The sequence below is a fragment of the Gavialis gangeticus genome, unplaced genomic scaffold (genome assembly GCF_001723915.1).
Source record: "Gavialis gangeticus isolate Ggan-Ray unplaced genomic scaffold, GavGan_comp1, whole genome shotgun sequence".
NCBI classification, from domain to species: Eukaryota; Metazoa; Chordata; order Crocodylia; family Gavialidae; genus Gavialis; species Gavialis gangeticus.
The window spans coordinates 122,023,209-122,033,151 of record NW_017729025.1 but is presented as its reverse complement, the minus strand read 5'-3'; the positions used below and the strand labels follow the sequence as shown (position 1 = coordinate 122,033,151).

The 9,943-nt window shown below is 42.9% G+C and overlaps 1 protein-coding gene across 2 annotated transcripts in view; it reads right to left on the bottom strand.

The window, feature by feature from the left end:
• METTL15 (methyltransferase like 15) overlaps positions 1–9,943 on the bottom strand; it is a 295,007-nt gene that overhangs the window by 234,981 nt on the left and 50,083 nt on the right. The window lies entirely within an intron of this gene.

The following is a 9,943-nucleotide window of genomic DNA, read 5'->3' as shown; positions in this document are numbered from 1 at the left end:
GCTGCACCTCCAGAAATGTAATACACCTCATCCAATGCACCAAATGCCCTGATGGAAAATACATAGGTGACACCAAACAACAACTGCACACCAGAATGAATGCATACCAGAAATCTATCAAAGACAGGAATACCCAATTATCTGTGGGGGCATATTTCTCACAAGAAAACCACTCTCTCTCCAATCTCTCAGACCTGATCCTCAAAGGAAACTTACAAAACACTTCCCAGAGATGAGCCTATAAACGCCACTTCATCAACCTCCTGGATACTAAAAATCATGAACTAAATATAGACATTGACATCTTACTCCCCAGGTATCTCTCCACTATTCATCCCCCTTCTCTCCCTTGCCCCTCCCCCCAAGCCTGTCTCTCACTAATTGACTGCTCAATCTACATTTTCACTGACTACCTGTCTTGTATGCATACCAACCCAGTCTCTGGCTTCTTTACTTTTCATTCCATGCAGGAAGAGCACACACCAACTGCAGAAACTTCCTTAGCCTGACAAAGGGTTTTTGAACCCAAAAGCTTGCTTAATAATTGTTTTCCAACTATTTAAGTTGGTCTAATAAAAGATATCAGATTCACCCAAAGAACCTTGTCTGCCTATGTCCTTAGATTAATACAGCTACAACTTACACCCCTATTACTGGGAGAGAGGAATTCCTAAACTAGGAAAGCTTTCTGCAAAACCAAAAGGCTAACTGAACTTAGAATATTTTCCAAGTGTATCACATGAACTATTTGTTAAATTAACCTATTATAGTCTTTGTCTGAAGTTACTCTAAAATTGGTACCTTAATTGTATCTGTTTCATGCCTCAGTGGGAGTTAAATTTTATCTACTGGATTTTCTAAATGCCAGCTCCATCAGATTCTAAACATTTATTCTTGCCCACTCAAACGACACAGGTCACCAAAACAGAATTTTGTATAATGTGCTGAAATGAAGTCTTAATTCTCAAATTATTTTCTCTTCTACTGGCAGCCAAGAGACTAACAATGACTTCAAGACTACTGCTTTAGCTCCTGTTTTATGCATAGTTCACCTAGAAGAGGAAAGCAGCATCAAAAGAACTTTTCTAGGCTATTTTTTCAAGTCATTGACTTAAAGTAAACTGGAAAAGATTAATTTTCCATATGTAATAGTAGGTGGTGAATACACAAACATTTAGTTACCTAAATTCATGGTTTATAAAACTACAGTAGAGAGTATCATAGTTAACTATAGCTAACAAGCTGCAGGGTATGTATTGTGTTGTGCAAATATTTAAAAAACACATGACATTAATAGCACATGGAAAGATTCATGAATATGTTCTCTACCTAAAGTAAATGATAACCTCACTGTGGCAGCAAGACACTGCCACCGGCTCCCCAAGGGGAGAGGGGAAACCCCGTGGACCCCAAACCCTGGGAACAGACCCCCAGCGGGGGTAAATTACCCTCTGCCAGAGCGCCAGAGCAGAAGCCAGGACTGCAGCTGCAGCCGCACGAGCCGGCGTTACGCCGGCTGTTTAATCAGCTGTTTCCCACCTGGGGAACAGCTGGGCCAATCATGGCAGCTGGTACGGCCACCGCAGGAAAGTTGAAAAGCCCCGCTGGAACCAGGGTGGAGGGGGAGCCAGAGGGAGGAGACGCTGGCACGCAGCACACCAAGGCTGCTGAGGCTCCAGCGTGGGAGAGGTGTGGCACAGCTGGTGTGGCTGCTGCCCCCCATATAGGGGAAACCTTTGAGCCTCCTGTGGGAGGCAGAACAGGGAAGGCATCCTGTCTCCCCATAGCAACTAAGTCAAGGGAAGCCTTTGAGCTCCCTAGAGGGAGCAGGACAGAGGAGGCATTCAAGCCCCCTGGAGGAGGCAGGGGTCAAGGAGGCAGCCCCATGGCTCGCTCCTCCCCAGGGGAATATTTCTTTTGGAACAAAAAAAAGAGAAAAGGGGAATCACAGGAGCCCTAGAGAAGACAGCCCGTACAGAGCAGCCAGAGTGGGAAGAGTCACTGACACCCATGCCGATGAGGGACCCCACCCGAGGCAATCTGCGGGACACCCCGCGGTGGCCAGAATCCCTACTCAACGGACACCACATCCAGTTGGCGAGTGGACGGGGTGTAGGGGAGGCAGAGCCCCATGGAACATGGCACCGAAAAATCATGAGTATTGCCGTTGTCGGAAGGCCCCAGGAAGATCTACACTGAACCCCCCTCTCTCTATTAATCAACATCGAAGTCGTGGCAGGCAAGTCGAGGGGCAGGGCTACTCACCTGACAAGCCGTATGACACAAGGCCCCAAACCTCACACCCACTATCAGTGTGATGATCCAAAGTGGTGTACTAGAATGCAGAAATCCCATTAACAAGTAAGAAAACTCATTTGCTCATCTTCAACACACCAATTTAAAATAGATATATTCTGTCTACCAATACCTTAATGCAAAGAAATCTGAAGTTCTAAAAAATAAATACAAAACTCTAGAACTCTTGGTTCAGAAATGATATCTTTTATTAGACCAACTAAGCAATCACAAAAAAATCATCTTCCTTTGCAAGGTTTTGGGCATACAAACCCTTCCTCAGGCTGAGGAAAAATTAAAGAAGGTAAAAGTCCCATTAGGTAGAAAATAAAGTTCATTTTGCATGGAGAAAGCTGAAGGTGGATGTATGTTCCTCTGGGTACATGAGAGTCCTTTTGTGTGAGTTGCCCTTTAATGTCCAGATAAGGCAGTTTCTCTTCCCTGGTGCTGTCAGATGGCAAAAAGCCAGGAAGGTATAGAAATCTTGCTTTCTTGTTTAGCAAAGAAGTTTATAATTCCAAAAACAGCTAAAATCTGGTATCTTCCATGTTCCAGGGACGTATTTGGTAGCCACGTTGGTCTGAGACAAAAAAAACCCACAAAACCCTAGAACTCTTGTTTGTGCCCAAAAGCTTGCTAAGAAGAATTTTTCCAACTATTTGAGTTGGTCTAATAAAAGATATCGGATTTACCAAAAAGGCTTTCCAACTGAAACTTCCCCTTTCTCCATGCAATAGGAAAATGTAGTCCTGGCAAAGCTGAAGACTCCCAGTAATGTTTTCTTCTATGTAAATACCAAAGCCTCATATAGACATTCAAGTTTTTCCTGAGAGAGTTGTTGTTCTCCCAGAAGAAACCATGAGTGTACAGATCTTCAGGTTTTGTCTTCCAGTCAGAATCTAGTTCCAAGAGAAAAAAAAACTGGGAACAACCAAGGTTAAATCACTTTCAGGATTGGGAGAGCATATCTGGAACACATGGCATGTGCACATGCTGTATAAGCTTCTTTCAAAAGAGAACATAGTCCTCCAGCATTTCCCACTTCCCAGCCCCAACGCCACCACTCCAGAGACAGTGTATCACTTGCCAGATTCTGCTCCTCCAGAATGTCCCCTTCACTATCGCTACATTGTGCTGCAGGGAAACAGAAGCTGATCATGGGCAATCTGGGTCAGCCAGTCAGGGATGCCTATGCACTGCTGTCATATGTCTCCAGGCAGGCTGAGGACACCTGCAGAACAGGCTGAAATGCATGCACAAGGACTCCCCCCATACCCCACTCCTGCCTGCACAGTATCAGCACTGAAAGCTCTCCAATCTTCAGGGCCATGACATTTAAATATCTGTACATGTGGCTCTGGGTAAGTTTTCTATGAACTAACCTGGGAGAATTCTCACAGATTATTTGATTGTATACAAGTAGCCCAAGATAGAAGCTTGAAATTCCAACTCCTAAGCCCTCTCAGGTAGTGAAAAAGTGCTCTGATAGATGTGTTGTCTTTAGATAAAAAGTTTAACTTCATCCAACCAAGGCTAAGGATGTCATCCTCCTGTTCTACTCGCCTTGGTGAAACCACAGCTGGAGTACTGCATCCAGTTCTGGGTGCCGCACTTCAGAAAGGATGTGGAGAAGCTTGAGAGAATCCAAAGGAGGGCCCCATGCATGATTAGTAGCCTAGAGACCAGGTCATACAAGGAGAGGCTGAAAGACTTGGTACTGTTCAGCCTGTAGGAGAGGAGACTCAGAGGGGACTTGGTGGCAGCCTATAAGTATATCGGGGCATACATCAGGGCCTGGGGGAGCATCTATTCACCAAAGCTCCCCCAGGGAGGGCAAGAAATAATAGGCACAAACTGATTGAAGATCCCTTCAGACTAGACATTAGGAAAAACTTCTTTACAAGTCAAATGCCGAGGGTTTGGAACAGGCTCCCCCCCAGAGGTAGTACAGTCATCCACCCTAGTGATCTTCAAAAAGTGTCTTGACAGCCACCTTGCTGGGGTCATTTGACCCCAGCAGTCTTTCCTGCCCAAGTGAAGGGGAGCTAGACCCAATGATCTCTAAGGTCCCTTCCAGACCCTAACATTTATGAATCTATACATTTCTATTACAGGTATTGCCATGCTGTTGACCACCATAATATCCAAGTACATTCATAAGATAATTAATTAAGAATAGAAGTGCATGTGATATAGGTAATATTTAGAGATGGAAAACTGAAGCATACATAAATTAATTGATTTGTTAAAGGTCATCCAGACTGCCTCTAATCAAGCCATGAAGAGAACCTAGGCCTTCTCACAAAACAAGTGATCAATATGTTATGCTAGCCCCATGTAATTTTTTTTTTAATAAAGAAATGTTTATATGTCTGATAATATTATAAAATATTAAGTGAAGGTCTGAAAAAGACTCAGAGTTTAAGTAGGGAGTGGAAAGAGATGAGAGTAAAGGAGACAGGAAAGAGGAAGGACAGTATAGTGAGGATGAAAAATTTAAATGTGGTAAGACATGGGGAAAAGGTAATAAAAAGCAGAAAAACTAAAACACAATACAGTAAACAATGACAGATATAGAATCCAAGATCAGAATTGCAAGAATGATTTGTCAGAAGAAAGCATAGGCAAGGATTTCTGTGGGTGATATCTTTTATTGGACAAACTACATGTAAGACAGACTCAGACAAGCTTTTGATGCAATGGATCCTTCTTTTGAAAGCATATCTATCCCAATCATGCAGTTTCTCCAATAAAGATATTACCTACAAAAATCCTTGCCTCCCACACATTTCCTGGACCACCATGCCTACATCATTCAACACTACCAGAAGGAAGCAGAGATCTGTTCAAGTTCCTATATTATTCCCATACAGAGAATTGGTAGTCTGCGCCTTAGGTAGGTCTTCTTGAGATGCCTAAAACTGAGAAAGCAGGAAGCACCTTTCTACATACCCCTGCAATCTAGACCAAATTTAAAAGATTCTCTTATAATGTACCCTATGAATTTTCTGTGCAAAATATAGTCTTAGCAAAACCTCTGTATCTAAAGAACATCAAGTATAAAATAAAAGAAACATGAAAGGAACTAGCATGAAATCATCACATTTTATATTTCTTTTTATGCCTCCACATTAAGCTTCTCTCCCATCTTACTAGTTTCAACTTTTATGATAAATGAGGCAGGAAAGAGAAACAGGTCGCTTTAGGATCATCTACCTTCAGTTTCCTTATTGAACCTTAAAAATATGTAACTAAGATTCTAACAAAACATATCACAGCTAAATGGGGCATTTTTTCCCTTTACCTTCCCACTTGCTGCAAGCCCCTTAGCAAAACCTGAAGACATTTTTTGTGTTATGTGCTGCAAAGGATAACAACAAATTCTGCTTTTCTATCTTGCCAAGATCTTGAGGTATTTGATACAAAACAAAGAGGTATAGGGAAAAGTATGAAAGGAAGCTCTCTCTGCAATGCTCCTTTGGGAGGCAGAGAAAGAAACATAGGAAGAGGTTGTAGAAAGCAGAGAGCAGAGGCAGGCTGACATCAGAACGCAGAGACACTAATTGGGGCCACAAGCTGCCACTGGGATAGAGAAGCCATGCACTAAACTTATGTGTTAGGGGTGCAGAGATGAACACCAAAAAAGGAAAATTAAAAATAAATTCAGAATTAGGTTGCTAAAGTGCCTCAGAAATTTATCCTGAAGATATGTTCAAGTCAAATACCAAATTATTTATTTTACTTCTAAGGAATTGTGTATAATACTGTTTACAAAGATGAGGGAACAGAAGGGAGAGATAAATCAAAAAATACTCATCACTGCTAACAAGATTATTCTCAATGAGGAAAAATTAAAAAGGGTTTCTTTAAAGGCTTCTGAAAGTCTATAAACTTACAAGCTCAGAAAGAATATAATTACTGACGACGTCACCTAACAAGGGAAAAATTAAAAACAAATGGCATGAGGTTCATAAAAAGGATAAAAAACATAATACCAACTACAGGTCTATTCAACAGAAACAAGATCTTAAAACAAAAACAAAAAATGCAATACCAGAGAACAATTAAAATAAGTTGCCAAGAAACAAAATACTTCAGTGGGATGTCAATCAGTAATGCTGCACTGACAACTGTGCTTTAATTAAATTTGAGACTGTTACCAATTAGGTAGTCTAGAGCACTACAGGCTTCATGCTGCCTATGACTCAGTGCACTGACTCATCCAGTAAAACTTTTCTTACAGAAGAAATATCCAAGCACCCACAAGGATGCAAGATCAAAAGGAAAGCAAGTTCACCAACCTTTTTAGCAAAAGCCTTGTGTTAAATTTAGATGAACAGAAGTATTTAACATGACCTTCGAATAAAGTTTAATAGGCAGAAGCTACTTGAAAAATGTAATTATATTTTCTTCCTTACCCTTAAAAAGGTAACAATAGAATAATTCAATATTGGATAAACATTATCTCAAAAAAAAAAAAACTTTAGGTATACAAACTGAACCTAAACTGACAGTCTTTACAACTTACCTTTCTTAAAACTGCTTGGCACTTTTCATTGAAAGATTCTGTTTTTAGCTGGTAGTTTCACCAATATTTAACCATTTGGACCAACATTTTCCATGCCAGGTATAAAAGGTTCTTTACGTAAATCCAATACCTTATTAGACCAACTAAAGTAGTTGGAAAAATTCATCTTTGCAAGCTTTCGAATACAAACACCCTTCTTCAGGCAGTTGTTCTGTGCTCTTTCTGGATGGAACAGAATATAACAGAAGCCAGAGGCTTCAAAACTACCATCAAATCTTTTCCATCTGAACTACAAGAAAAACTACAGAACTTGACCCCCCGCTAGCTAAGCCAGGGACTTTTTACATGCTCCATAAAATCCACAAACAAGGGATCTCTGGCAGACCTATCTTATCCAACCATGGAACCCCAACTGAGGAAATATCAGGTTTCATCTAATCAATCCTAAAACCTTCTGTCACTCAAAAAGCAAGTTTTGTTCAAGACACAACAGACTTTCTATGAAAACTTAAAAACACAGATGACCTTCCCTGCAACACCCTCCTAGTCACCATGGACATTCCCAGCTTATATACCAACATCCCACACCAGGAAGCCTGCCTTACATATCTACAAGAGCAAGATTACAACTCAGAGTACAGACCTAAAGATATTACTGACCATACACACTTCAACCTCACACACAACAACTTCACTTTCAATAACCAATACTTCCTCCAGACCATGGGCACAGCAATGGGCACCAAAATGACCCCACAATATGCCAACCTTTTTATGGGCCACCTGGAAGAAGAATTCCTCAAGGACTGCACCATCAAATCCTTGCTATACTTAAGATATATTGATGACATCATCATTTGGACTGAAAACCTGCACTCTCTGATTGATTTCCATTAGAAATTAAACAATCATCACCCCTCCATCAGACTAGCTCTTGAATACTCCAGCACCAATATTTCTCTTTTAGACACTACGATCACTATCCAGAATGGTAAAATACAAACCACCATATACAAGAAACCCACAGACCAACATACATATTTACACAGAACCAGCAATCACCCTAAACACACCAAGAAAGCTCCAATATACAGCCAAATTCTCTGATGCCACCAAATCTGCACTGCGAACACCCATAATTGTCACCTCACAAATCTCAAAAGGGATTTCACTCAACAAGAACACTCCTCCAGAGAAACAGATTGCACTTTTAAAAGAGCCACCTGGATACCACCTGAAGAACTGCTCGGCTCTGCTACTTTTAAGTACCAGGCTCCATCCCTGGTAGCTTTATAACCTTCAGGATGAACAGTTTCCTACCTGTCTCTCTGACAAAGTCCTCTTTGGGGCAGAGCTTCTTCTCTGGCAGCCTGCAAAGAAAAGACACCCCTCCCCTCCCTTTACTTCCTAAGCCTTGCCCTGCAGGTCAAGTTACTCCCTTGCCAGCTCCTTAACCCCCATTTTGCTGGTTGCTGCAAAACACCTGCCCTTAAAGGGTTCCTTGTTTCAAACCTTTAATAAGATAATTGCATAGTTTCATTTAGAAGACACTATTCATAGCACAAAATAGAACATGCTTGCTAACCAAACAACTGTTAATTTAGGTTAGTTATGCAGCCTGAAGGAATAGGACTTGTTATAGTCAGCTTGCTAACTGGCAATTTGTGGAAGGTACTACAGGGTGGTTTGGAGGCCCCATTAGCACCCTAGGGGCACGTGACTGCCTTGAGCCCTGCTAGGGGTCAGGTTCAAGGTGTGGTCAGAGGGCCCATTCCCCAGGAAAGGGCAGAGCCTGGTGCCAGAAGGCCTGGAGCCAGAGAGGGCAGGAAGCCCAGAGAAGGACAGAGGTTAGGGCCAGAGGGCCCAGAGCCTGAATAGGGGCAGCAGTGCCTAAGAGGGGCGGAGACAGGGGCCAAGGGCCCAGTGCCCAGATAATGGCAGAGATCATACCAGGGGCCTGAAGCCTGCAAGGGGCCAAGCCAGAGCCCAATATGGCAAGACCAGGACTGGAGCCCAGGAGCCAGGTCCGGAACAGTGATCCTTGGTTAAGGGACCAGATAAAGCAGAGGGGCAGAAGCCAGGAAGGCTGAGGCCCCAACAAGGGAGTAAAAGCCTGAAGTGGTCTGGTGGCTTTGGGGACAAGGGTCCCACTGGATGGGATGCTGCATACCATCTGCGAGACCTGGGTGTGACTATGGCGGCAGTTGTAGGTCACAAATTAAGCCCTAAAGGCAAGCGAGGTTGGGAGAGTCAACCATGGGAGAAGACAGCAAGCAACATAGGCATCAGTCTCTAAAGGCAGCCTCCCTTTTTTTTGTTTGATGAAAAAGAAAAGGCTTTTGACACAGTGTCACACTCACTTCTTATGCATAAACTGAGTAGCTGTGATGTGGATTTTTTCACAGTAAGGTGGGTGAGATACTGGCTTATGGGAAGCACCCAGAGAGTGATGGTGGATGGGGCAGTTTCTCCCCGGAGGGATGTGGGCAGTGGTGTCCCCCAAAGCTCTGTCCTTGGACCAGCACTATTTAATTTTTTCCTCAGCAATTTGTTGAAATAACCTTGTCCAAATTCACAGATGACACTAAACTATGGGGCACAGTAAACACACTGGAGGGCAGGGAGTGAATTTAGGCAGATTTGCACAGACTGGGGAAGTGGCCAGATCAGAATAGGATGCAATTCAAGAAGGATAAATGCAAGGTGTTGCACCTGGGGAGAAAGAATTTCCAATACACCTGTAAGACTGAGGAGTACCACAATAGTGGAAAGAGATCTCGGCATCCACGTCGACGCAAAAATAAACACGAGTCACCAGTGCGACGAGGTAATAAGCAAGGCTAACCACACTCTTTCTTGCATCAGCAGGTGCATCACGAGCAGGTCTAGGGAAGTGATAACTGCCCTCTATGCAGCATTGGTGAGGCTGCAGATGGAATACTGCGTCCAGTTTTGGGCACCGCACATCAGAAGGGATGTGGATAATCTTGAGAGGGTTCAGAGAAGGGCTACTTGTATAGCTGAGGGCCTGCAGGTAAGACCCTATAAAGACAGACTGAGAGATCTGGATCTCTTCAGCCTCCACAAGAGAAGGCTGAGAGGTGATCTTGTGGTTGCCTA